The sequence below is a fragment of the Protopterus annectens genome, chromosome 3.part0 (genome assembly GCF_019279795.1).
Source record: "Protopterus annectens isolate FY-2018-M chromosome 3.part0, PAN1.0, whole genome shotgun sequence".
In the NCBI taxonomy this organism is placed as follows: domain Eukaryota; kingdom Metazoa; phylum Chordata; order Ceratodontiformes; family Protopteridae; genus Protopterus; species Protopterus annectens.
This window is the reverse complement of record NC_056731.1, coordinates 281,109,471-281,136,439: the sequence shown is the minus strand read 5'-3', so window position 1 is coordinate 281,136,439 and position 26,969 is coordinate 281,109,471. Positions and strand designations below refer to the sequence as shown.

General features: G+C 41.6%; 1 protein-coding gene across 1 annotated transcript in view; it reads right to left on the bottom strand.

Moving 5' to 3' along the window:
- SLC4A7 (solute carrier family 4 member 7) overlaps window positions 1–26,969 on the bottom strand; it is a 1,497,737-nt gene that overhangs the window by 203,726 nt on the left and 1,267,042 nt on the right. The gene's annotated exons all lie outside the window — the stretch shown is intronic.

Here is a 26,969-nt window from a genome sequence, read left to right as displayed (position 1 = left end):
GTGATTGCAGCCAGCTTGCAGTTGTCAGCAGATTTGGTAAGTCAAATGCCCTCTACTTTTGCCTGGACTCTAGAGAAGTATTTTCTGAACAGAACCGGTCCCAGTACCAAGACCTGTGGGACACCACTAGTAACAGGCCTCTTGGTGGAGGTGGATTCCCTCATCCTAACTTCATATGTCTTATCCACGAGCCAGGATATCCATTGGGTGACATAGGGATTTATGCTTAAGTTTGTCTATAATACCCAAGTGAGGTATTGTGTCAAATATCTTTGCCAGGTAGTAGTAGGCAGTATGCATTGTTTTGCCCTTATCCATGCTCTACTGATCTTCTCGAAGGAGTCTACCAGGTTTAGTAGGCACGACCTGCCCTTGAAAAAAAATGAACTGGGATGGGTCCAGTGTTTGAAGATTTTCTATGTCTTTGTTTATCGGGTCCATCCATAGCCTTGCATAGAAGACTAATCAAAATTACGGTTCTGTAGTTCCCTGGGTCTGTTGATGCTCCGCCTTTGTGTATTGTGTGGGATTACCATTGCAGTCCTCCATTCCCTAGGGACAAAGCCTGTCCTGAGGCTGCAGTTGAATAGAGATTCTAGTGGGCCTGGCAGGTTGTGTTTCAATCTATTCAGGAGGCATCCTTGGAGCCTACTGATGCAGTGTTTAGCTCCGGAGAGTGCAATGAGGACCTGTTCTTTAGTAATAGCTGGAAAGACATCCTCCAAAGGGCCTTACTGAGACAGACACCTGGTGTCAAAGTCATGGCCTCAAGCTAAATGCCAAAAAATGCATAGTCATCCCGTTTGGGAAAAACAAAACACCCATGAATTACCACATAGGTGGCAGCCCCCTTAATACAGAACAGGTAATAAGAGATCTGGGGACCCAGGTAAATAGTAATCTCTCCTTTGACAATCATATTGCCAAAGTAGTTAGGAAATCCTTCTATGTGGACCATCTAATTACTAAAGGGTTCGCATCTAGAAATAAAGAGGTTATAGTGACCCACTACTCATCGCTCATTAGACCCATCATAGAGTACAATGCCCCATTTGGAATGTACCTCACAAGACACTTCCAACAGCTGGAAAGACCACAAAAGTACCTCACCAAGAGGATTACTGGCCTCAAACATATGTCCTATGCAGCCCATCTGAAAAAACGCAGGCTGTACTCAGTGGCATATCGCTTACTCAGAGATGATCTCTGCCTGACTTACAAAGCCATGTCCAACTCAGAATTGATGGACATGCTCCACCTAAAGAAATCCAAGTCACTGTGAGTCACGAGCTCTAGTGAGCTAAACCTTGCCACAACAACAAATAGAACATGCTGGAGGGATAGATTCCTGTCACAGAGACTCCCCATGCTTTGGAACAAAATTCCAAACTACATCAGGTAGAGCCCCTCACTAACACTCTTCAAGAGAACCCTTGACGAGTTGATGGGTAACAGAAAATACACCCCTGGGATCACTTCATTGGCTCTTCATGACAGAGGCTCAGTTAATTAATCAATGGGGCAGTGAAAGCTGACACACTCTGGCTAGGCTTATAAATGCCCTCAGGCAGATAGCCTAGTACCTACATATGAACTTATGAACCTATAAGAAATGGTAGAGAGTACTTTCAGGGGGTAATGGAGGATGAAGGGGGTGAAATAGGAGCAAAATTTATCAGCCTGCAAATTTACTTTTCCTACAGTTCGGTGTAGGAAGTTCCATGTGCTATTAGGTCAGTATACTGTTGGGTGCTCACTTTAAGGCTGTGTACCATAACTGCAAATGTCTTATGGTTATCTTTGACCTGGGGGCTATTTTTGCCTTAAAGTTGGCTTTGGTGGACTTGAGTATTCCATCTTAGTTGCTTGTTGAGACTGATGAGGGAGTTTTTTGTCATTTGGGCATAGTCCTCACTATTTTTGGACAGCATTCTATTTCTTTGGTTATACAAACTATTTATACTGAGGGGTTCACCAAAGGAGCTTGTTTTTGGAGTTTATTCTAAATTTATTCTGGTTTGGTACTGCTGTTTCTATGCAGTTATTTACATGCATATACAGTGTTTCTGTAAACAGGCCACAATTTTCTCTGAGTTTGTGGAGGGCTTGAAATTTAGCTATGCCATCGCTTAATAGAAGGAAGTAAGCCAAGGAGATGTTCTTAAAGGTCCTGGGGCTTGCTGGAAGTTCAGGTTTTATATTTACTTCAAGAGTGATCATTTTGTGATCTGATTTTTACCAGTGATGATATTACATAATGAGGGGAGCAACATTCCCTCATAGTTTTGAGTACCAGATTCTGGATATTTGTGCCCTAGTAGATGTACAGATTAGCTATTGCAGGTTGTTTGCATTGACAAAATGCAGGGATCTTTGATCCTGCCTGTTAGTAATTGAGTATGTATCCCAGTTTGTGGTTGGATAGTTAAGATAACCCGTGAATATGGTGTTGGGCTTCATTGTGAGCGACTCCAGTACATTCAAGTATGTGGAATGGTTATCCTGGGTCATAGACAGGGGCCTACAGCTACCGAGTATATTATATGGGACTATACCCAAGGACAATTGGACATGGGTTAGCACAAGCATATCATATTGTTTGACCGATCTTGAGGTGTGCTTAATTTTTATATAGATTAATACACCTCCAGCTCTTGTCCCTTCTTGTGCTATATCTGGTCTAAATGCGTGGAAGCATCATAGCCTTGCACTGTCAGGGTGCCTTCTGTGGCTTTAAGCCATGTGTCAGTAACTGCACAGATGTCAACACTCTCCAGGGTGAGGACAGCTTCCAGGGATTGGAGCTTCTTGGTGAGACTCCTGAAATTGAGCAGTAACACCTTTTAGTTTATCTTATTATTTACTTATTTTATTGATTAGGTATTTGTTAACCGGGTTGGTCCAACTGAGCTAACAGCACATCTTCAGTGAAGACCTGAGGAGAAAAACTTCAGAGCTGTACCGACCAAAAGTAGCAATATATATACCCAAGATTTTTATGAGTACAGAAAAATAAAACATGAAAAACTTGTTACAATTTATCCATTTGGAAAAAGGTAGATTATTTTTTTACAAAAACAAACAAAAAAAAAGAATGGTGACATTAGGTAAGAGTGGAAAATAAAATAAAAGCATTGTTAGTATACGACATGTCTTAAAAGAGAAAATATTAAAGTAGAGCTCAATCATAACAAAGAGAGAATAGTTAAAGTAGAGCTTAATATATACATATTTACATGTGATCTAGTAGTCTAGCCCGTGGAGTTGCAATGAAATAAACGGTGTGTTTAGAGAAAACTGGAGGAGTGTAATATTTGTGTACAGGATACTGGAGACAAGAGGCGTGGAGGATTAGGTAGGGTCATGACAAGGGTAGGACTTTGTGTAACGTATGAGTTGTTTTAGCTACTTTTTGGTGTACTTGGGGTGGGAGATGGTTCTTATGTATGAGGGGAGTTTATTCCAGGCTTGGGCTACAGTGTATTTGTATAGTAGTTTTCCGATGTGTTTCTTAGGTTTATAGATCTCAAGAAGTTGTTGATCGGAGGTGCAGAGAGGACGACTGGTGGTGTAATAGGATACAAGGGAGGAGAGAGAAGGACAGGAGGTAGGTTTGTACAGAATAGAATGTGTGATTTGAAATTGTGATAGTTGGAGTTGTTGGGGGAATTCTAGCCATTGAAGTCAGTTGAGTGCAAGGCGGTGGTGAGAGTTTTGAGGTGAGTTAGTAACAAATCTAGCTATCTTGAGTCGAATTTACAATGTTGGAAGGTTTATCAGATTGGTATTGCCTAAAAAGGCATGGTAGAGGTAGAAAATGATTTGGCAAGGTGTTTGTGATGTTGCCAGTTTTGTGAACATATAGGTCACTCAGGACAGGGTCATTTAAGTACTTGTAGACTACGTACACGCATACCACAGAAGTCAGTAAAAGACAGAAACTGAGATAGAGTTTGAAGGCATGCTGAGTAGCTCCTATAAATTGGGCCCTTGATTTTCTTAGTGGGGAACTGTTGAGGGTCTTAGGATCATAGGAAGTTACTAGGCTATTGGCCCTGAGGGCCTTACAAGCCTAGCCAAGAATTTAGCCCATGTTCCAACAAATCAGCACCCTATTTAATGAGACGGAGTCTATTCCACAAAAGGGGGAGTCTCTGGGACACAAATCTGTCCCACCACCAAGTCCTATAGATGTCACAGACCAGGTTGAGGTCTCAGGTGCAGGTTATTCTACTGGATCTTGACTTACAGATATGCAGCAGTCCCATCAGGGCGGGGTCTGAGATTGCTTTGTATGCCAGACACAGGTCACTTCTTAGGAGTCTGTAGGAGACTGAGTAGATGGACAGGGCTTTTAGCCTATCTGTGTAGGGTAGGTGTTTGAGGCCCCTGGATTCTCCGTGTGAGGAATCTCTATGGTCTCTCCAGTTGCTGCATGTGCTTTCTGAGGTACAAGCCGAAAGGGGCATTGTACTCAATAATCTGTCTTATAAGGGAAGAATACAGGGATGTTATGACCACCTTGTCCCTGGATGAGATACCCTTACTAATGAGGTGGGCCATGTAGAAAGCTTTCTGTACAATGGAGGTAATATGGTGGTCAAAAGTCAGTTTGATATCAACCTGGGTTCCCAAGTCCCCATGATTATTTGCATGCTTAGTGCCTTACTATCAATGTGATAATTTATAGGGATGTCATTCTCCCCAAAAGGGATGATGGTGCATTTTTGGGGGATTCAGTTTGAGGCCATATTTCTGGCACCAGTCATTTGTTTGGGTGAGACCCTCCACAACACTAGGGGAATTCATGACAGCACCCAGCTTGCAGTCATCTGCAAACGTGGTCAGCCATAGCCCACTAGATTTGGCCTGCACCTCTGAGAAGTATGTCCCAAACAAAAGAGGCCCCAAGACTGATCACTGGAGTACACCGCTTGTTACAGTTCTACTACTTGAGGTGGCATTCCCTATTTTGACTAGGTGGGGTTCTATCAGTGAGCCAGTTTGCTACCCATCTGGTAACATATGGATTGATGCCTAGTTGAGAGAGTTTATCTATTATACGTGAGTGGGGAATAGTATCGAAGGCCTTGGCCAGGTCAAGGTAGGCGGTGTGCACCATCTTTCCCTCATCTATGGGCTTAGTGACTGTCTCAAAGAAGTCAACCAAATTTAACAGGCATGACCTTCCCTTGATAAAACCAAACTGTGTGGGATCAAGTGTCTGGTGGTTGCCAATGTCCTTGTTAATGAGGTCCATGATAATCCACTCCATGGCCTTGCAACACTGATGGGTCTATAATTTATTGGATTGGTGGACGTTCCTCCTTTGTGCAAAGGGATGACAGTAGCTGTCCTCCACTCGGCTGGGATGAAGCCGGTACTCAGGCTTTGGTTGAATAGGGTGCCTAATGGTGCTGCAAGTTCCTGCCTGAGTTCATGTAGGATGCAGCCTGGGATGTTAGTGGGTCCCATGGAGGCTATTTTTTTTGCCTTTGAGAGGGCAGTGATTATTTGCTCCCTATAGATAAGGGGAGGGGGCAGGTACTGGGGATGTCCTGTTTTTCTGATGGGGGGGGCAGAGGAGTGAAGTTTTCACTGAACCTGTCTGCCAGCTTGTTGGCTATATCTACAGGGTTTGTGTATGTGGTGTCGTTGACCACCAGTTCTGAGCAGATCTGGGTGCTTTCCTTGAGATTGCGAACATATGTGAAGAAAGCCTTATGACCGTCTAAAACAATGGGTGGGAAACGTTTATAGAATTATATGCAAGTACTAGACTAGCTGCCCATCTGGGCCATTTTAAGGCTAGCTAATTTCCCTTAGTGCAGATCAAACCCTGTATCTCTTGACTGTGACGTAAACACCTTTACCATTCTGCCAACCTGAAAAGGGGTCGTGTGTCTGGATAAGTACACATCAAAGGGTGTGCTATGTTCTCTCATGGGGCTAATATGGGAGGAGTACACAAGGTCAGTGGCTCAACAGGCAGCACACTAAGCTTAGGTGCTGAAAGATCAGAAGGCTAATGGTTAAAGTGTTTGCCTTACAAACACAAAGTGCAGGGTTTGAGTCTCACAAGGGATAATTGGCTAGGCTTAAAGTGGCTCACAAGAGCAGTTAGCTTAGTACTAACCTATGAACGTGTCCCCACACCAGATAATTGGATTAATTTTCCTGTACTGACACTTTAGTGCAGTATGGGAGTGGGGTGCTGCATTGCTGTCTTTTGGATGAGCTGTTAAACTGAGGTACAATCAGCCTGAGTTGGTCATAGCACAGGTGATGTAAAAGATCCCTTAGCACTTATCGAAAAAAAAAAGAGTAGAGGAAGTTCCTCAAGTGCTCTGACCAAATTTCTTCAAGTCAGTTAGTTAATATCACATTGAGTCTTCCTTTAAAAAGAGGGTACTGTCCTAGTGGGACTTACCCAATCACCAAAGAGTAAATAAATAAATAGATATCTCTACACCTAGAAGAAATAACTATAGTAATCATCATGGCTCACCAGAAGTATTTTCTAAGGACATTAGGTACATGGTGGTTGAAAAAGGGCTCATTGTCCACAATAATGCTCTTCTCCCCAACTGTTGATTTTGAGTGGGGTTATCACTTTTGTGGTATGTGCATGAATGCTCATGTTTTTCAAAGACCATGATATACACTTTTTAGCATTTAAATGTTGATCATGATCCTGATATATTTCTCTGCACATGCTTAACCACTTTGTAGGATCAGGGAATCCTCAGGAGAACTGATGATGACTCTGTGTTTGAAATAACCTGTGAACCTGGTTAACAAGAGACTCCTGACATCAGCTTAGACATATGAAAAGAATGACATCTCTACACCACAATAGCGCTCTTCTCCCCAACTGTTGATTTTGAGTGGGGTTATCACCCACAGAAACAGACCCAAGGATGAGTCCAGGGGGAATCCCACTAGTAGTGAACTTTTCAGAGAAGGCAATATGCCCTTGTCCTGATTTTCTGTGTTCTGTTTGTGAGACATTATTACTGGCCATAAGGTAAAATAAGGGTTTACATTTAGTTTTATTAGTTTGCCTATGAATTCTAAGTGTGAAATGATTTGGACGGATTTGGGCTGGTCGAGGTGCATTATGTGTTCAGATTTTCCCCTTGAAGAATGCTTTTTTAACTTTTTAAAAGAAATTCACTAGACGAAGCAACCGAGAGTATCTATTACATAAACCCAAACTAGTTTTCGTCATGGGACTGCAAGAAGTCAATATCTAGATTTATTTACTCCATGATGATGTGCTGCATTATCTTGCAGAAAAGGATTGTAAGGTCCATCTCTACACCTCTGGCACAAAAGCTTTTGAGAGGTTGAGATTAAACTAATTCCAGAGTGGGTCAGTGAGACAGTACTTCATACCGACAAGGAAACATCCCAGCACATCTTTAGGGCCCTCTGACACACTGCTTAAGTCTGAGAAAGCATTTAAAACATCCTCAAATTGATCTTTAGGATGTAGATATGATGTCATATATGGGAGGGCTGGAGGGGGTTGAACTAAATTTAAACTTATCAGCTAATATGTTGGCTATGGGTCTATATCACTTCGTCAAACTTTTATTTTATCAAATCCCTAATCATCAAATCCTAATTGCTTAAGTTGCTATTCAGTGAATGACCTAAGCATTGAATTTAAACTCATCGAATTGTTGTAGTAGGCCATCCTGAAAAAAATGTTGCGTATGACACCACTGAGTAAAGAATTAGTACACAGTTGTTTAGAAGCTGTATGTAAAACTGTATCATTAAAACTGAAAGGGAAATAAAGAAAACTTTCTTTAAATTAATATAAATTAACATAAAAAAGTGATTTATTTATAGACCATGTTTATTTTTCTGAATTTAGCCTTTTCCTCAATGTAGTGCACACTCCTCGTCCAGTGTGTGTGTGTGTGTGTGTGTGTGTGTGTGTGTGTGTGTGTGTGTGTGTGTAACCCACCTCCACAATGCTTTCCTCAGCTTCATAGCTTGTGCGTTGGGCGGGTGCCCCAAGGTTGGCAAGGAGCTCCTTGGTGGGTTGTCAGTGGGGCTTGATGGCTGGGCCCCCACCTGTGGCTAGCCGGTCCCTCGCTACAGCAGCAGCCCATTGATGGGCATGGCAGATGAGGTTGGTGGCCTGATGCTGCGCCTGCTCATAAGTTCTGCTGTGCAGGCCAGCATCATTTACCCTGTGGGCCAGAGTGTTCCACAGGGTGGTCCTCTCCCACACATCCTCTGCTCTCCATCCAAATAACAGGGCATAATGTTCGATCACATATTGGGTGATGATGTCAGTTTCCCCAACAGAGAATGCTGGTATGCGAGCCCTCTGAATGGTATTTGGAAGACAAACAGGAAAAAGGTCACAGGACCTCATACAGTTGTCAAATTGCACATCAACAGTGGATTTTACTTGCAAATAATCCAAACTACACCATAACCCTCTAATCTATCATGTCTATAGCAGCTTGCATTACCCTCCTGACTCTGAGCTATCTTATTCTCCCCAATGTTGGACACTTGATTGCATAATCCTCTATTCTCCATTCATTTCTGTGTAGAGGGTTGACAGTGGCCATTTTCCATGTGGATGGTGTGTGGATGGTGGCAGGTCTTTGTTTGACAGTGGTGTGTGATGGAACTGTGAGCACATGCCTGGGTTTGTGTAAGAGGCAGACAGTGATGTAATTATGCCCCATAGAGATTTGCTGCTGTTGCCATCAGTAGGCAGTATGTACATGCTCACCATAGCTGAGGGGAGGAGTGTGGTTCATGTGCATATTCCACTGTACAACTGGGGTGGACAGGGTGACAATGTGCACACCTAACCTGTCTGATGCAGGTTGCCTATATCCAAGTACAGGGTGAATTGTGTTGTTTCCTCTGAGACTGGCAACATATATGGAAACACTGTTGCAATTTTCCTTGGTGGTGTGGATATGTCTGATTTGTAGTCATAGTCAGGCTTACAGGAAGTTACCTGTGAACTTACATGCTTGCTCTGATAGAGGTGGACTTGCTTCCAAGTTGTTGCCTGCACCTATGTATCCCTGTACAGCCAATATAGCAACCTATTATGTGGTTTGTGTATTGCTGCTGTCCACCAAAGGGGATTACTCTACTTTGGTGGAGGCTGGTTATACAGGTCAGGTACTGCTGATTCCGTATAGCTACAGTGGATAAAAAGGGTACACACCCCTGTTACAATGCCTGGTATTTGTGCAATTGAACCATGACACCACAATAACTCATTTCAAAACAATTCCCACCTTTAATGTGACCTATAGCCTGTACTGTTCAATTGTAAACATAACAATCTGGTCTGTGAAAACATGGAAATAATAATCAGTACAATAAGCCAGTTGAATGAGTGTGCACACCCTTAAACTGACATGTTTTGTAGGCACCTCTTGAGATGGTTACAGCATTCATTCATCTTGGTTTGGACTCTAACATCATGGCATATCTTCACTTGACAATAGTTGCTCACCTTCCTAGAAACACCTTTGATATTTTTTCAATGGAGATGTACAGGTTAGGGGTCACATTCAAGATGAGAAACGTTATGAAAGGATTTTCTGTGGTCTGATTGTCATACAGCACATATAGCACACAAACATGGCATTCCAACAAGGTTGTGTACACTTGTGATATCCACTGTATATAGGTGATGATATAGCTGGTAGTGGTAGGCATGGACAGCGGGTCATAACACAGTTGGACACTTCTCAGATTACTACCTGATAATCATGCCTACTCTAGTACCCATATCAGCATCAGAGCAATGCAATAACCAGTAGCTGTACACATTTATGTCTGTTGTATGCACTGACACTGATATTACACACAAGTGCAGCATGCACAATCTATGTACCTGACTTCCTTGAAACCCATGTGATTAGTTTTGTGCCTTCCAGCTGAACATATGCATGCATACATACATGATCTCAGGGGATACCTGGTATACATTTCTGTTCTATGTTAGTATGGCACACTGTATTTCCAGTCTTGCTGCTCAATCATACTTCTCAACCTGTTAAAGCAGTATGTCTGAACAATGGCACACATAAATGGGTGACAAAAGGGGCATCAATACTGATACTGTATTAATATAGCTGCACCATACATTAGTAAGTTGATTGCACAGTAGGCTTTGACATTACTGTGATAACCCGGAAGATGTCCAGCAGTCATAAGTAGGCTATTATGTTACACTGTCATTGCTCACAGACTTGCAAGTGGTTTGGCTGACATAACACAGGAATATGAGTATGTGACTACAGATATCTGTCACAAATGTGCTTATTGTCCAGCAGAACACTGTACAGTTGAATGTTATTAATTCAATATATCACATGCAGTTCAACACACATGTCTGCAACAGTACTTTACTATGGACATGCCCTATATAGGTCTCTTAGTTTTACAAGGCAAACCAGTGTCATACTCATATTCACAGGTAACATGGATTTGGACAACATCCCATTAACTGACCTAGCAGTGGCACAGTCGCAACTGTTTGACAGAGACCCCAGTGATTGTGCAGGGTTGCTTTCTGCTGCCTTGAACCAGGTCTCTGTTACGGCAGAAATGTCGATGTTCTCCATTTTAAGGAGTGCTTTGAGCGAGTGCATTTTGAGATTTAGACTTCTAGCGTGAGCAGCATGACCCTCAGATTGCATTTGTTTGCAGCTCTTGCAGTGGTAATTTGGTCTTTGGAACACCACCTAAAAAAGGCACTATGGGGTGGCAAGAGCCTTGGCCAGTATCCAGAAGCCCAGGGGTGACAGATGCAGGCCATCTCTGGCAACACATCGAGGTCTGTCAGTTATGTCATCCAGGCAGACAAATGCTGGATCACCTTAGAATGACACCAGAAACTTAACCAACTGTTTAAATCAATCATTTCCTGCTTGTACTTTGGTATCATTCTGGGTGATGGTAGGATGCTGCTCAGGGCAAGGGTCATACCCGCCTGGCCTACATAATCCAAGAGCTCCTCCATGTCTCTTTTCATGTAGTGCAGGGAGGTACATCTCAGGTCATTCACACCCACATGTAGTCATATTTGTACCTGTTGTTGAGAGACTTGAGTGCGTGCGTTATGTGGCAGATCCTGGCGCCTATTTTCTCCTTATTAAACTTAGTGAGTGGGACATCAGTGTGCCTCACTATCGAGTCACCTATGACTAGCAAGTTGGGCAGTGGGCATGCTATTTTGCCTTAGTGGCTTTGGTTGAGTGGCACACTGTTTAGGAGAGTTATTTGTCTTGTGATTAGTGCTGTTTTGTGTTGGTCGAGTGAGTTTTTGCCTTGGAGGTCTCTGTTGTTTGGGTAGAGACATATATGTAAAAAGCACCTCAATGAGCAGTTACGGTATCAAATGAACAGCACTGCTCCAGACAATGCAATAAAACACATCCACTGCATCTGTTTCCATCATCATTAAACCAGAACAACAAAGAAACTATGTTGCAGAAGATATTTAAAAATGCCGACTGCTGTGTCTGCCTGGGAAAAAAAGTAGCTCATATAAGCACTACTTCACTACATTTCCAAGACTGCTAAAGCTTTCCTGTCAGAAGTGGGCTGCAGATAAATGGAACACACAGAGGAAACTGTTAACATTTCTTGAAGTGTTAATTACCCTTCCCCCAAGGTACTGAAACCTGAGCTCATAGACAAAAAGCTGCCTGAATGTAAACAAAAAGATCACATGACCTACTATACTAATCAAAACAATCAGTCAAGCAGAGAATCTTGACACTCCAGTGGCGGATTTAGGCTTTGGGGCAGGGGCGCGCGCCTCCCCCTTTTTAAACTCATTGAATAGCTTGGCTAGGACATCGGAAAGCATATGCTACATAAAGTAGCTTTTTAAAAAAAAAAAAAAAAAAACGTACGTACATATTTGGTGTTGGCTCCTTTAAGGAGGATACCAGCCAGTCAGAAGTGAACTCACGGCATGTCCGGCTGGCTGCGAGCGGGAAATGTGCAGTAATGAGTGAGCGAGTGTAAGAAAACGACAGTCGCAAATGGATTATCGCTGCGAGCGGGAAATGTAGTTGGACTTGAATCACTTGATCAGGTAAGAGTGTGTATGAAATGTACTTGGTAGTTGGACTTGATCAGGTAAGAGAGTGTGTGGATTATCGCTGCGAGCGGGAAATGTAGTTGGTAGTTGGACTTGATCAGGTAAGAGAGTGTGTGGATTATCGCTGCAAGTAATGAATCTCCTGTGTAACCTAAAGCCATACAGTTTCTTATTGTTTGAAAGATGGTGATGCAGTTCTTAACATTTCTGTATTTTTTTAACAATGGAAGTGGCTAGATGTTTGCAGTTTGCTTTGTTAATGCTGCCTGGATTGTGTGCATTATGTGTAAATATGTGCATCACTCCTGAGTGATGTAACAAACTATTATAATTACCTCAGCAGAGCACAGATTTTGGAAAAGTTGCCTAGTTTTTTAATGGGATTGGAAAATGTATGCACCATTCTTTGCAAATGTTCCAGAACTTGTCTGCTGTTTTAAGTGTAGTGGGTAATGTAGACAGAGTTCGCACTGTTCAGTTTTTAAACCTTGAATGGTGCATTGGAATCAAAAGTAGTTTCCCTTCTGTGGCTGTGTACAAAGTTTCCTGTCTAGTAGAACACTCTAGTATTATAGCCTTAGAAAAGCAAAATGCAAGGTGTCAATGCAGATAGCTATCCTGGAAAACTGGAAGCATTTTGTCTGGTTCATTATTTGGAACTGGTCATTTTCAGATATTTATACTGATTGGTAATGTGTTCAAATCATGGTGCTTGGGACACTTTTATAGATTAATTCTGATACATCTGGCATTGCTGTGTCCAGTTTTGTCTTGAACCCACCAGTTGCATATTCAGGTAAGCAGACTGTCAGTAATAGGACTTTACCAAATGATGCAGCACCTTTTAAAAGTTCCATGTGTACAGACTTTGTGATTTCACTTCATACCTGTGAACAGAGTTTAGTAGCTGCACTAGCTGGAAGGGATACAATTGAATGGTTCGTAACCAGCTGGTTTGTCATGTTTTTTGGGAGTTGGGTAGGTGGTGAGTTATCTTCTGCAGTCTGCCCTGTACTGGAGACTTGAATAGCCTGGAGAGAGCATGGTAAGTTGGGTTTTTGGCAGAACCTAGATGAAGAAAGCATGTTGTAACTCAACACTGACGGTATGGAGACACATGGGACCGGTATGTGTGTTGTGCACATTCAACATGTCAGAGTAGCCTGGGGATTCGAAGTAATAAGGAAAAATCCCCACCAGCTCTGAATGACTGCCTTCTTGTTAAGGAGTAGTTCCCGCTCATTGTTTGTGCAGGAAGTACGGTTGCCAAAAGGCTATTTCTCTGCAGAAAGAAATGACACCTTCCCTCTTGGTTAATGCGAGCTGCTGTGTTGCTTAAAGCTAGGAAAAGAGTAAGTTGTTAGCAAGTCCTTCAAAAAGTTCACACTGTACTCTGTGTGTGTGTGTGTGTGTGTGTGTGTGTGTGTGTGTGTGTGTGTGTGTGTGTGTGTGTGTGCACACCAGTTAAAACTTGACAGCACTGTGTGTGTATACACCAGTTAAAACTTGATAGCACTGTGTGTGTACACCAGTTAAAACTTGACAGCACTGTGTGTGTACACCAGTTAAAACTTGACAGCACTGTGTGTACACCAGTTAAAACTTGACAGCACTGTGTGTGTACCAGTTAAAACATGAGAACACTGTGTGTGTACCAGTTAAAACTTGACAGCACTGTGTGTGTACCAGTTAAAACTTGACAGCAGTGTGTGTGTGTGTGTGTGTGTGTGTGTGTGTGTGTGTGTGTGTACCAGTTAAAACTTGACAGCACTGTGTGTGTCGGACTTGATCAGGTAACAGAGTGTGTGTGTGTGTGTGTGTGTGTGTGTGTGTGTGTGTGTGTGTGTGTGTGTGTGTGAAATGCAGTTGGTAGTTGGACTTGATCAGGTAAGAGTAGGGTTACCACCTGTTCCACTTTGCGAGGGACAGTCCCTCTTTGGGCAATTGTGCCCTGCAAAAAAATTGAAAAAATGGCAAATGTCCTCAGATTTTAGGACAAAAATATTTCCTATATTTTATGTAATAGCTGCATAAAACAGTTATTCTGTATCTGAAACACCTAAATGTTATAAGAAACAGAATAAGCAACTAAAATGCTACAAGAATAAGCCTTTATTTAGGCAAAAAAATGAAGTTCTGTCCTTTGTACTGGCCGTGGGTATGTTTCACCGTGCAAAATCTGACGTTTGTACCAAAAATGTCCCACTTTGGGCATTTGAAAAGGTGGCAACCCTAGGTAAGAGTGTGTGTGTGAAATGTAGTTGGTCTTGATCAGGTAAGAGAGTGTGTGTGTGAAATGTAGTTGGTCTTGATCAGGTAAGAGAGAGAGTGTGTGTGTGTGTGTGTGTGTGTGTGTGTGTGTGTGTGTGTGTGTGTGTGTGAAATGTAGTTGGTCTTGATCAGGTAAGAGTGTGTGTGTGTGAAATGTAGTTGGTCTTGATCAGGTAAGAGAGTGTGTGTGTGAAATGTAGTTGGTCTTGATCAGGTAAGAGAGTGTGTGTGTGAAATGTGAGAAGTGAGAATTGAAGTTGTATTTCCCCCATTATTGTTTTTGTTGTCTGTCCAGGTTTTTGTGCTAAGGTGAAGTGAGAACTGAATTTGTATTCCCTCATTATTGGCTTTTTGTCCAGGTTTTTTGTGCTAAGAGGTTGAGAGCTATCTAAATGATAGCCATTAAGTTTGCCTTCCTATTTTTCAAACTGCTGATTTAGCATAGTGGTATGTTGCACTCAGTGTAGTGCATATGGTTCTGGGTTCAAGACATGCATGGTGATAACAGCATTTTATTCTAGCGACTTTCCAAAATTATACAAGCAATGTTTAAAATGCGTCCCTGGTTTTTGGGCTTTTGTCCCCCCCCCCCCAAACAAATGTTGGCTTTTTCCAGATTTCTTGTGCTACAAAGTTCAGAGATACAGCTGAGTGTCGACATTTTACAAGGAGCTGAGTGCTGCAGGGGAACTAAAGTTTAGTGCTGCTTATGCTGAATCTGCTTGTACTGTTAATAGCACAACAGGTAGTGTACTTGCTTTTGATGCAGAAGGCTGTGGGTTCTTCTCCCATAGGAGGTAGATGCATTGCTGATATTGTACTGTGTTGTAAAGGGGGGTGGATGCCGTAGTCCGTTTTGGCAAAGATATCTAATAGTAACTATGAACCTGTTGTCAGTTTGCCATCCATTCCCTATTGCAATATTATTAGCGTATCATTGTTTTTATTGCAACATAGGCAATTTATTCCTCAAGGGCAACAGGCAGTTTTTATTTGTAGATGAAACCATGAAATATAAAGTTGTTTGCTAGCTGCAGCCTCTTCATTAGTTACAGATTTCTTTAATGTGGAATTATGTAGATGGCTTTTACTAGTTCAGAGATTGTGCATATTTACTGACACTGGTGGACTGTAGAAGTTTGAGTAGACTTTTATGATGGAAATGTTATGAATTGGGCTGTTTGTCATTACTGGTGCATGCATTTTGTTTCATTGTTTACTGGAAAAATGTTCAAAACAATAAATTTAAAACACTGTCTAAAAACTATACTGTATTGTACAAGGAATATAATTTAATACAATCAGGAAGGTGTATCATAGAGCACGTGTATGTTTCATGTGCAAGGGGCCTATGATTTGAAAACAGCTCAAAGTTGATCTTTATCTGCCACTGGCAAAATGTATTTTCTTTGAATGTGGGTTTCAATGCTGTTTCAATGAATGTGAGTTTCAAGGGAAGATAAGTTTTAATGCTAAGTCTAGTTTTATTGTGAGACTGCATTGCTTTGTTTAGCAGATATTTACTGGTGTTCATGCTGTAAAATGCAAAATAAAACTTTTCTGGCAAATCATTTAGGAATGAAGTCACTAAATAATGACCAACGTTAAGTTTCAGACGTCATAATCTTCAGAAAAATGCATGCTAAAGCAAGATCTGATATTCTATCAACTGTCTTAAGTTTATACAAGATCAATTTTTAGTACTGTTTGTATGTTCCCCCAATATATTTGGCCTTGTCCAGATTTCCTGCATTAAGAGATTGAGAGGTATGTGCAAATAAATCACTTTATAGAATTAGGAATAGTCAAACCTCTCAACTGTCCCCAATTTTGGCTCAAAATGTTGCTCTCCCCCTAATAATCTCTCCACAAAATAGCAATTTTGGAAGAAAACGTGGAGGGTTTACTTTTATAAATAACTGTAATGATCAGAGTTATACATTACTTTTATTTCAGAAATGCATGTAGATTCTCTAATTTTGTCAGCTGCTCAAGTTAAAACTGTGCTCCTATTAAAATGGTGTCCCTTCTTTGACAGGTTCCCAGCTGTATTGCCTGGCAATCCTCTACCCCAACTACCATGCTGCATTTTTTTCAAAGAACTGATTTTCAGGTTCATTTTCAATTCAAGGAACCGAGTTTGAGTGAATTTATATTATATTACTGAAGAGGCATTACAGCGAATGCCTCTTCATCGACACTTAAGAGCGAACCGTGAATTACGAGAATGGCCGTAGCTTGGCTGGGGAAGGGGGTAGCCAGTTTGAGAGCTGTGAGTACAAATTTGAAAATCCTAGCTACACCCCTGGTAGTGTACACACTGACAAGCCAGGGGTAGCAAACGTAAAAAAATCTTTAAAAATGTCCTAAAAGTCTTCCTCTACCGAACGATAAGCTTTTCGTGCTCACAGCCAGCCAAGACAGTTATGTGTTTTTGAGAAAGGTGGGAGGTTGGGAGATGACTGAACTAATCCATCCAGATGATGTAATTGTGATTGGCTGCAGCTGTATTTGGTGGGCTGCTTAATTTCTGTTAAATACAGCTGCAGTCAATCTCTTGTTATTGGTGCTGCCTGCCTAATTCTAACTTTTGGAGTTCGCAGTAGACGGTCCGAGTAAAGAGCCGAGCAACTCAAATTCTTTGTGGTCCTGCGGTTTGTGTGGATTTCTCTGCTGCATGTGTGCTAAATCGACTATGCTTTTGGATTCTCTGATCAAGTGTGTGCAGCACTGTACAAGACAGTCTCCTGAAATCTGGTTGGGTGTACCATAGGGTATTAAGATGCACATCCAAGAACTTCAGAACAGCTCGTTTCATTTTTTTTTTAAGACCAGACAGGCCTTACGATGATGAGCCGCACATATGGTCATTTTTCTGCACACTTCTTTCTGCTCTATTCCCTTACAGCAAGCAGCCAACCCACAGAAGTTAGCTTGTGGCCCAACTGGGATCGAGTTGATCCAGAATCACCACTCTGCAGTACAGAGAGAGGACAGCTGCAAGATGTATCATTTTTTTTACTGCTGCAAAAAAAAAAAAAAAAAAAAACGTGAGGTAAGTGGCAAATTTTGAGTGTATCTGTGTATTTTTGTGCAAGTGTTAAGTAAATGGGTGTGGTTGTGCGTTCTCTAGTCTGTATATTACAGATGACTTGAAAATAGTTAAGATAGTAACATATGGGGCATGCATGTCTGCAGAAGAACTTCACTAAAGTGATGTTTTGGGCACAGCAAAGCTGATAATTACAAAACTAAGCTTATAAGATTGGTGATTGGGAGACATAACTGAATGGTTACTATTTTAATACAGCACGCAGTGATTGAAACTGTAGATACATTTTAGGACTAGGGTATATATGGTATAGTAAATGGATCATTCAAGGTTTGTTTTTCTAATCATATCAACCAGCTGGTTAGTGATAGCTATAGAACAATAGTATAAAACTGCCTATAAAGTCTAGGAAATTGGAAATGAAGTCATTGTTTTTTAGTTACAATAGACCCAAACTTGAGTATGGAATAACTATATGGAAACCATATAAGAAAATCATGAGTGAACTGTAAAGACCCCAGCGGAAATATACCACGAGCATCAATGGAAGTGAAAATTTAACTTACTGTGAAAGACTATAATATCTTAACAGGGTCTCAGATATTTAAGAGCTGATCTTATTCAGGTATATAGGGCATTTAGAGACTACCTCTGAGAATATTTAGGGTTATCAAAAAGTAGTAGCGAAACATCAGACAACCTATGTAGAAGATTCTATAGGAATGAGAAATGTACTAATTGCTTCTCTAAGAGTGGAACAGATGCATGGAAGAGATTACCATATTACATTAAAGCAAGTACTAGTTTAGATATTTTTAAGAAGTCTGGAACTTATTATGAGAACTGTTTTGGTATATTGGCAGGCTAGAAGGGCATTATTACCCACACTTGAAATATTTCTGTGTATGTGTATGCAAAATCTAAAATGGGAGACCAAAGGCCCAGAAATATCACTTTTTTAAACTTAGAAAGATGTTGGGATAAGTGGATATGTGTTAGCATGCATTTTCACTGTTTAAGCGAAGCATTTTTTGCATGTTTAGGATTCTAAAGGCTGTGTTAGTGTACATATGGTCAGTCTGATGCCAACTCAAACTGTAGAGAGGGGGTTTATTTACATTTTACAACACATTAAAATCAGTGGCTTTCCAAGGAGTATTTGAATGTTGCAGCTGTTCAAACCAACAATTTTATATATGTGTGTAGAAACAGTCTGTTTGGCTATCACAGAAGTGGCAGTCTGTCTGGGGATGGAAAGGCAGCATAGCTCTCAACGGTATCTCATTATGAGGAATGTTCTTCAGTTTGTGAGTTTGAATGTTAGCTGTCGCCATGGTATACAATACTGAATCATGTTAAAACAGGAAAACTGTTAAATAAAATAACTGTTTTCTCATACGTATGCTATGAGCATCCTAGATGAAGTTGTTAGTAAATGTTCGCCTCTTGCTCCATATTGTCACATTATGTTCTATATTTTGGAGATGAGGGGTTGAGAGCTATGGGAGGCAGTCAGTGGAAGAAAGCAAATGGCAGACTTTAAGTCAGTCTGTGTAGGACATATTGTTTAGCCCTAGTATCCATTTAGTAAGGCTTCTTTGTGGGCATTCCAGTTGCATGTGTCTGGACAGATACAGGCCAAAGGGGGCATTATGCTCAATGTCTGGCCTAAGGAGTGCTGAGTAAAGGAGGGTAGTGACATCCTAGATCTAGACATAACCCATTTCTTTAAGCTGTTTAATATAGGAGCACTTTCTTACATAAGTAGACATACTGGTCAAAATTTAGGTCACTGTCCAGATAAGTTCCGAAAACCCAAACAAGTCTATTCTTAAGGTCTTATTGTCATCATAGTTGTTCTCTGAGGTAGATGACTTCCAAAGGATACAATAATGCATTTACTGGCATTTCATTTTGGTCCATGATTGTGACACCAGTTGTTTGGGGCAAACCGTCCAGAAGGATGGCTGTGTAATTTGGGGTTCAGTGACTGCTCCTAACTTGTAGTCATGTGCAAACTTAGTCATCCAGAGCCCTTTGGTATTGGCTTTTACTTCTGAAAAGTAGATGTTAAACAGGAGAGGCCCCAGCACAGAACCCTGGGGACTCCACCAGTAGCTCATCTCTTTCTGGAGGTAACTTTGTCAATTTTGCTTTCTTGCATCTCATCTGTGAGCCATGTGGCAATCCAGTAGGTAACCATAGTTTATTCCTAGTTTATTTAGCTGTTCTACAATGCCTGAGTGGGGGATTGTGTCAAAAGCTTTAGCTAGGTTGAGGTATGCAATGTGTACCATTTTGCTTTCCTATACTGCACTGGTGACCTTTGCAAAAAAGTACATTAGATTTGGTAAGCATGACCTGCCCTTGACAAATCCAAACTAAAATGGAAACAGTATTTGGAGGGTTGCTGTTTCCTAATAAGGCTTTCCATGGCTTTGCATATTAGGTTGGCCAGACAAAATAGATTTTGTGTTACTGTCCTTTGGGAAATGCTACAGTACTTAAATTTGGTTTTATACATTGCATATAATTTAACTGATTGTTTTTTAGGACTTTTTTCATAAAACGTGTATTTCCTTAACTTGCAATGTTCTTTAACTAACTGAACTTCACTTGCACACACAAAATTATTTACATAAATTAACTTTGCTGGTTTCACATAAATCATTATTTACTTAAATTACTTACATTTGCTATGGGTCTTGGGGTGATATCACCTTCACTGGGATTCTTTGCTATGTTATCATAATGCTTATGTCAGGTATGCCATATAAAAGAACTATGACTTCACATGGGCAACCAAATATATCCTCTAGGTATGTCTTGAAACAACTGGTAATGTCTGCTATTATGCTGTGTGCTGGATAGGAGTTATCTACCTCCACTAACACAACCACACCAGGTTCACTGGATCATACGAGAATATTAGGCTAACTGCCATGAATGGTAATTATAAGGCTAGCTAATAAGCTGAGATCAGAATCAAACCCAATACTTTGCGTCTGAGGAGAAAACCTTAACCGTTGTGCTCAGTCGACCCGCCACCCCCAATGTTTTGCAAATGACTGTATGTTGCTGTGTTTTCACACATGCTGATACAATATCTTAAGGTGATCCTTCCACATCCCCCTTCCCCAGTGTTTTGCTTTCCTGCCCCCCCACTTCACTTGTCGACTTTCCAGACTGCACCCCCCCCCCCCTTCGTAAAATCCTGGATCTGCCACTGCACTCTCCCTTTAAGTCAGCATTTTGACCTTTTTGGACTTCACAGTTGCAACATATTTCTTTTTTATTCTTTTTTTTAGAGATTTAAGTCTTTTCTAAGTTAAAAAAAAATATGCTAACATCTTTGTGTACAAATTTTAGCAGCTTATCTGAACCTCTCCCAGTATTCATTTTCATCAATAATGTGATCAGGGCTTAAACAGAACAGGCACTGGGGCTATCTGTCTACCACAATCACACTTATTAACTAATTTCTCCATAAGTAAAGTAGAGAAATTTATTTGTCAAAAAAAAAAAAATAGCAGAACCACAAAAAGTAGAATTTTGACAACTTGTGCAGGTTTTTTGTCAGGGAGATGTGCAACACTCAAAAATAGTAAAAACAATGTGCAGCAACATGGGAAATAAGGATCCATAAGCATAGATTTAGCACTGCACTCCAGCACGGGCCTGCTTTGGCCTCTAGAGACAGGAAGATACTGCTTTTGGAATTTCTGGTTGGAAATAACACCGGTAAGGTAGGATACAATGTACATGTTTTAATTTACTGTTATGATTCTCCCAGATCATCAACAATGAAAATTTGACAACTGCACAGCTAACAAGGAATATAAAAATATATACTAATTCAACTTAAAAGGAACTCCAAAAAAGAGGCTGGATAAAGGGGCTACTCATCTACAGGCAGATGAAAGGAGGGAGGGCCAGGAAAGTCTTATTGCATGTGAAGTGATATGTTAAGAAAATAACATATGGGTTCTTGCCACATAAGCGGACTGATAACAGGACTCTCATTGACTAGTCCTATGCTTTTGTTGTTTATTTTTCCACCACGCAGCATTCAGCATCTATTTCCAGATATTCCCATATTCAAGAAAAGATGTGTGCCAGTGATGACACACATCATAACATCACATATGAATTATATAACATAGCTCATCCACCACTCCAGCGAGTTCCTCCACCAACCACTAGTGAGAACCAAACTGCAAATCAAGAACAGTTGTTTAAATCTGGAACCCCCAATGCATATTGGAAATCTAACAGCAAAGGCAGTTAGAAAGATTCCTGACCTATAAAGGAAGTTCATCTGCTTAGATCAACTGTATAATATGAATGCATTTATTACATCTAACATTTTGTACTATATCTCTGATGCAGCCTACGGTTGGGGCAGAGTCCAGTAAAAAAAACAAAACATTGAGACAGCAGGCAAAAACCATCACAGACCCATCTAGAAGACAGACTATTGGAAGACTCGCAGCAAAAAAAGTCCAACTACAAGAACTCAGACAGGAAGACTGACTAGGAGGAAGAGTTATGGGCCAAAAGCCACAGCAGCCAAGGCTGATAGTGGCATATCACAGAAGCACTGCAGGCAGGATCTCATAAAAAGAAGTGGACTACACTGTCTCCAGGGTCAGACTGCAGAATGCCCAGTGGTGATAATACCTGACTATCCTCTCCATAAACAGGCAAATATAACTGTAGACCCCCACTACCAGCATGCCAGGAGACAATACAAATCTGACCAACTCAGATCCATGTAGTTCCGCAGAAGCTCTTCCAAAAGCTAACATCAGACAACGAAGAGATGGCTCCATTATTTTTCTGGCTCTTATTCATTCCAAGATGAAGAAGGATAAGGGACATTGCTAGGAATGGAGACTACCTCTTCAAGAGTACTGCGGACACGGCCCTATTTTCACTGGGGAGTGAAAGATGAATTACTTAAAAGTCATGAGAAACACAACACCAAGAGGAGCCACAAGGAATGGAAATTTCCATGGATGAAATCCTCCAGACCTAGGTCAGTGCCCCAATGTCAAACAAGCAAGCCTATCAAACTCCCAACTAGGAATGGACAGCAGCCCTCCCCACAGGAAAAGCCCCATTAATGGCTGAGGCTAAGCCTAGGGTCTGGCTTATGTTTAGATCAAGGACAGGACATGGTCTGGTCTACATAGCAGAATTTAAGGCCCAGCAGCAAGCACCAGGAAGCTATTATGGTGCCTACAGAAAAAGACTACAAATGTATATATAACATGTCCCTTTGTCCACCTGAAGAAATGCTCTTGCCTGGGCTCTAATAATTGCGCCTAATCTTGGGCTGTGGCTGCAAATAGTCTATTATCAGTGTACTACCCAGTAAACTAAATAAATAAATAAACAAACAGAAAGCTTACAAGAAGATACAAATTTTGCTAATAAAACTTAAGACAGAAGACAGCAGGACACAGTAAAAAACAGCCTTAGCCAGATATCCTAAAGTAGCCAGAAGTTCCCCTATAAGGGGTTCGGGACTCCTAACCAGACAAATAAAGGTTTCTAAATCATTCAAGGGCAAGCAATATACATAAATAATTGGCCTGCAAATATAGAGTAGTAGATAAGAAAGCAAGACTTATGTCTCACAATAGAACATGGAAAGTGGATTAGGCTAAGAAATGGGAAGCCCCTGAAGGGACATGACCATCCCCACACCTCTTACTCTGACCTGCTGCCTCAAAAGGAAAAGAAGATCCTCCCAAAAGAAGAGAGGACCTGCCTCCAGACAGACCCTTCTCTGGTTGTCTAATTCTGCTCTAGCTGTAGTGGCCACCTCACTTTTCTCTACACTAGGATCTGAGGGATGCAACAGAGAGGCAGGCCATAGGAACTAGATATGAGATAAAACAGTTTCTGTGGGTAAATAGGTTCTCTGGAAAGGTCTATTGGCAGCATGTTCCCCCCAACCATGGATTACGGGGCCTAGAAATGGAAGGCATCAGATAAATTAGGTTGTTAGGCCAAGGAGACCTACAGACTAGCCCACAGACCTACAGATCCAGGTGAAATCCAATTCAGATACTCTCCCTGCAGACCCAGGCACCATCAACAAAGAGAAAAGGTGCACAATGGTAGAAAAAAAAATCCCAGGTGGTAGATATTTACTGGATGTGAGCCACAGCTCTGTTTCCAGTTCTTTAGGGTGAGACATTGGCCAGGAAAGCTACATCCACTCCAAAGACCTCAACCAATCCTCCAAGCATGATATCCAAGAGCCCAATGGGAAGGAAGAAACACAATTTCAAGCAATCCTAGTCAACTGGAGCTCAGAATGTTCTCACAACCAAGATACAAAGCCCATAAGCACTGTTTTTCACAGGTGGAACAGACAATTTACATTAGATGTGCAACTACACGCTTCAGACAGCTCTTGAGTTTGAACTCAGAAACAATGGACTGTCATACAGAATCATAGGGAAACTGCAGTGTGAAAACCACATTCTAGGAATCCTAGTCAGGTCAATTTGATGCCAGAGCCTAAGGAAGGTGTTAGCAGATAACTCCTCCTACCCAGTTTATATCTCAAAGACAGTACAGGGGAGGAAGATAGCTGTGGCACATCATATGCATGATGCCTAGCGAGAGCTCTAGGCATCTATACTGTGGAGCTTGTGTCTGTTGATTCCATGCTACAATGCGTAACTCACACTGGGAGCCAAGGGAATCCCTTGGAGGGCAGTTATAGCAGAGCTCAGAAAAGCTGTTACACAAAAGGGGGTATTCCACTTGGGGGAAAAAGTAGGCTGCCTCACAGGACCAGCAAAGATGGCCCATTCACCATGAGCTGATAAGCTCATGGAGGACATTCTCAGACAGGAACAAATCAGCCAGAGGGTTACCACCAGCCTGGGAATCCAAGTTTTCTGCAACCACAGAACAAATGTGATGACTCAGTGCAGGTACAGGAGCCATCTGGTTTATTCCTGTGGAAGACACAAAACAACATCCAGATACCTTGAGGAAGCAGGGGTGTGAGAGTAGCCATATGGAACATGGTGCAGCAGGTGTGTTCAATGAAGTAACTAATGTCCAAGATGGAACAAAAACCTTCAATCCCCTTAAGAACCAAAAAAGTAGAAATTTGGTCTTGTTCTAAAAGTAGTAAAGCCTCTATGACTCTTCAAGAGCAGAGTCTAGGACAGCCCTAATTACTCTGAAGATACTCTGGCGAGAGGGCTTGATCTCGGAGCACAGCCCTTTCAAAAGGAGGATGGACCTAAAAATGACAAGAAATGACCAAATGTGATAATGTAAAACATTTGTTGGTCCTTGGTGACAGCCCTCTAAGGAGAAGTGAACTCAAAGAAACTACCATTCTCCCTGTGGATTGCTGTAGATGGCAGACAAAACTGTGAATGTTTGTTATTGTTGCCATTCTTGAGTGATGTAACTAGCACCACTAAGCAAGACTGAAGCCTAAGGATCTTCCTTGTGCTACGAATGGGCTTTTGTTTGGGGGACTGGCTAGACCTACAAGAAGAAGAGGTGGAGGTGGAGGATGCTCATAAAAGTAAGCAGTTTTTACAGACTGTTTTCTTTTTAAGAGAGCATCCACCAGTTTCTCAGAGGTCTGGCAGAACAGAGGCTTTCCTGAAAAATGAGGGAGTCCATGATAGACTCCGTGAATTCAACCCCCCCCCCCCAAACAGAGAGGGCAGCTTCGGCCAAGCAATCCTGTAAAGGCACCTGGCTGAGCCTGCTGCTGTGACCGGTGTGTCAGCATACTCAAAAGAGCAGCAAACTACATGGCAGCCCACTTGTGACTGCTACAGCCAGAATTTTGACATCTGAAAACTTTTCTAAAGCTGAGTCACTATGGAAGACTAGAATCTGGACAGATGAGAGAATTCATTCCCAAACAAAAGAATACTCTATAACCAACCGCATCTAAATTCTGAATGCCTTGCCAGACAGCAAGGTGGTAAACTTTTTGTGCCTCTGCATTTTGTGTCAAATAAAGAGACCATGTCTCTCCAATTAGAGGGCATTCACCTTCTTGGCAGCCACTGAAACATTATCTGGGTGCTTTCAGACTGCAAAAACTCCAGCACCGATGATAGAAACCACAGAAGATTACCCAAATCTGCTCCACCTCTGTCCACACATATGTATTCCAACATTTTTCAGATAAAGAAATAGGGCTGTGATTGATCTCAAAAGCCTAAGAGTCTCTGTGAAGGAAAGGTCATCTTGTGGACAATCGAATGGAGCAGAAAGGTCTTGCAGCCTTCATCTGTTTTTGTGATCATAAGTGCTGGGTCCTCAGATTCCTCATCAGAACCAGATATGGAGGAAGATCCTTGTGCCTTATCCCCAGTCAATCCAAGCATGCTCATGCATGGTTGACATTTCTGGCCCTGTAATGTAGAGGCACTGCAAGCTGGAGTACTGCAGGTGAGGTCATGCCAGTCAAGAGTAGCACAGCAACTTCAGAGGTCTGTAGTGGGCTTAGTGCTGGTATCAGATAATGTTTGTGCACACAAGGACATCTCGCACAGCCTTAAGGTGAGGTGGCTTACGGGTAAACAAAAAACAAAAAAAAAAAACTGCTTTTAAAACAGCTGTCTGAAATCTATAACCCTGGCATGGGAGGACATAGAGCACCTTTTTTAACCTAGTCCACTGAGTCCTGCTGAACCCCAGGAGGAAGTCTATGGACAAAAAGCTACAATCAGGTGACTTGAGGGACTGTTCATGGGATTCTGTTAGCTGCATGCATTTCTCAGCTAATCATGGAATGAAACATGCTTATTATACACAGAGATATACCCCCTAGGTGGCAGCAAGGGGCATGTCTTTCCTGGGGCATCTCAGAGGGCTGGGACATACATGGACCAAGACTACATCCGGCAAACAGATGGCCTCTTGGATAGGCTGTCTACACTCCATTTCTTTAACTTTTTGATAGTGTCCTAGCAAAGGCCTAGGGCTGCCAAAAGGATCCTCCTTCTAATCTTTGTGCTGGATATTTTAAATTACTGCCATTCTAAAAGCAGCAACACTGCTAGGGGAGTCATCCTCTTAAAAGTGTTACAGGTAACCAGTTTGAATCACTGGCACTTACAGCAATGCTTCATGCTGTACCCCTCTACTAGGGAGCAGAAACAGTGTTGGGTGCAGGTCATGCTCCATTATTTATCAACAGAATGGACACTTTGTAAGCTTTGAAGTTTTAAGCATACTACTTCACAAAGCAGACAACTGCAATCTAAACTGTGCATGTAGAAACTCTGAAGGATGAGGGGTGAGGTTCACTTTGCTAGTGTAGCATGTGACTGCATCCTAAAGCGTGTGAGCTTCTCAGAGAAAAAACTGCATAACTTAAGTGGAAGACAGAATAAAGTCAACTAAAGACCCATGCAAGTAGGGAACCTAAAGCTAAAGTAAATAACAGATACATTCCTACTGCAAACAGACTGAAACAGTGCAGAACAGCACGGCATATGTGATTCAAAAGAGCATATTATATGCATGCTA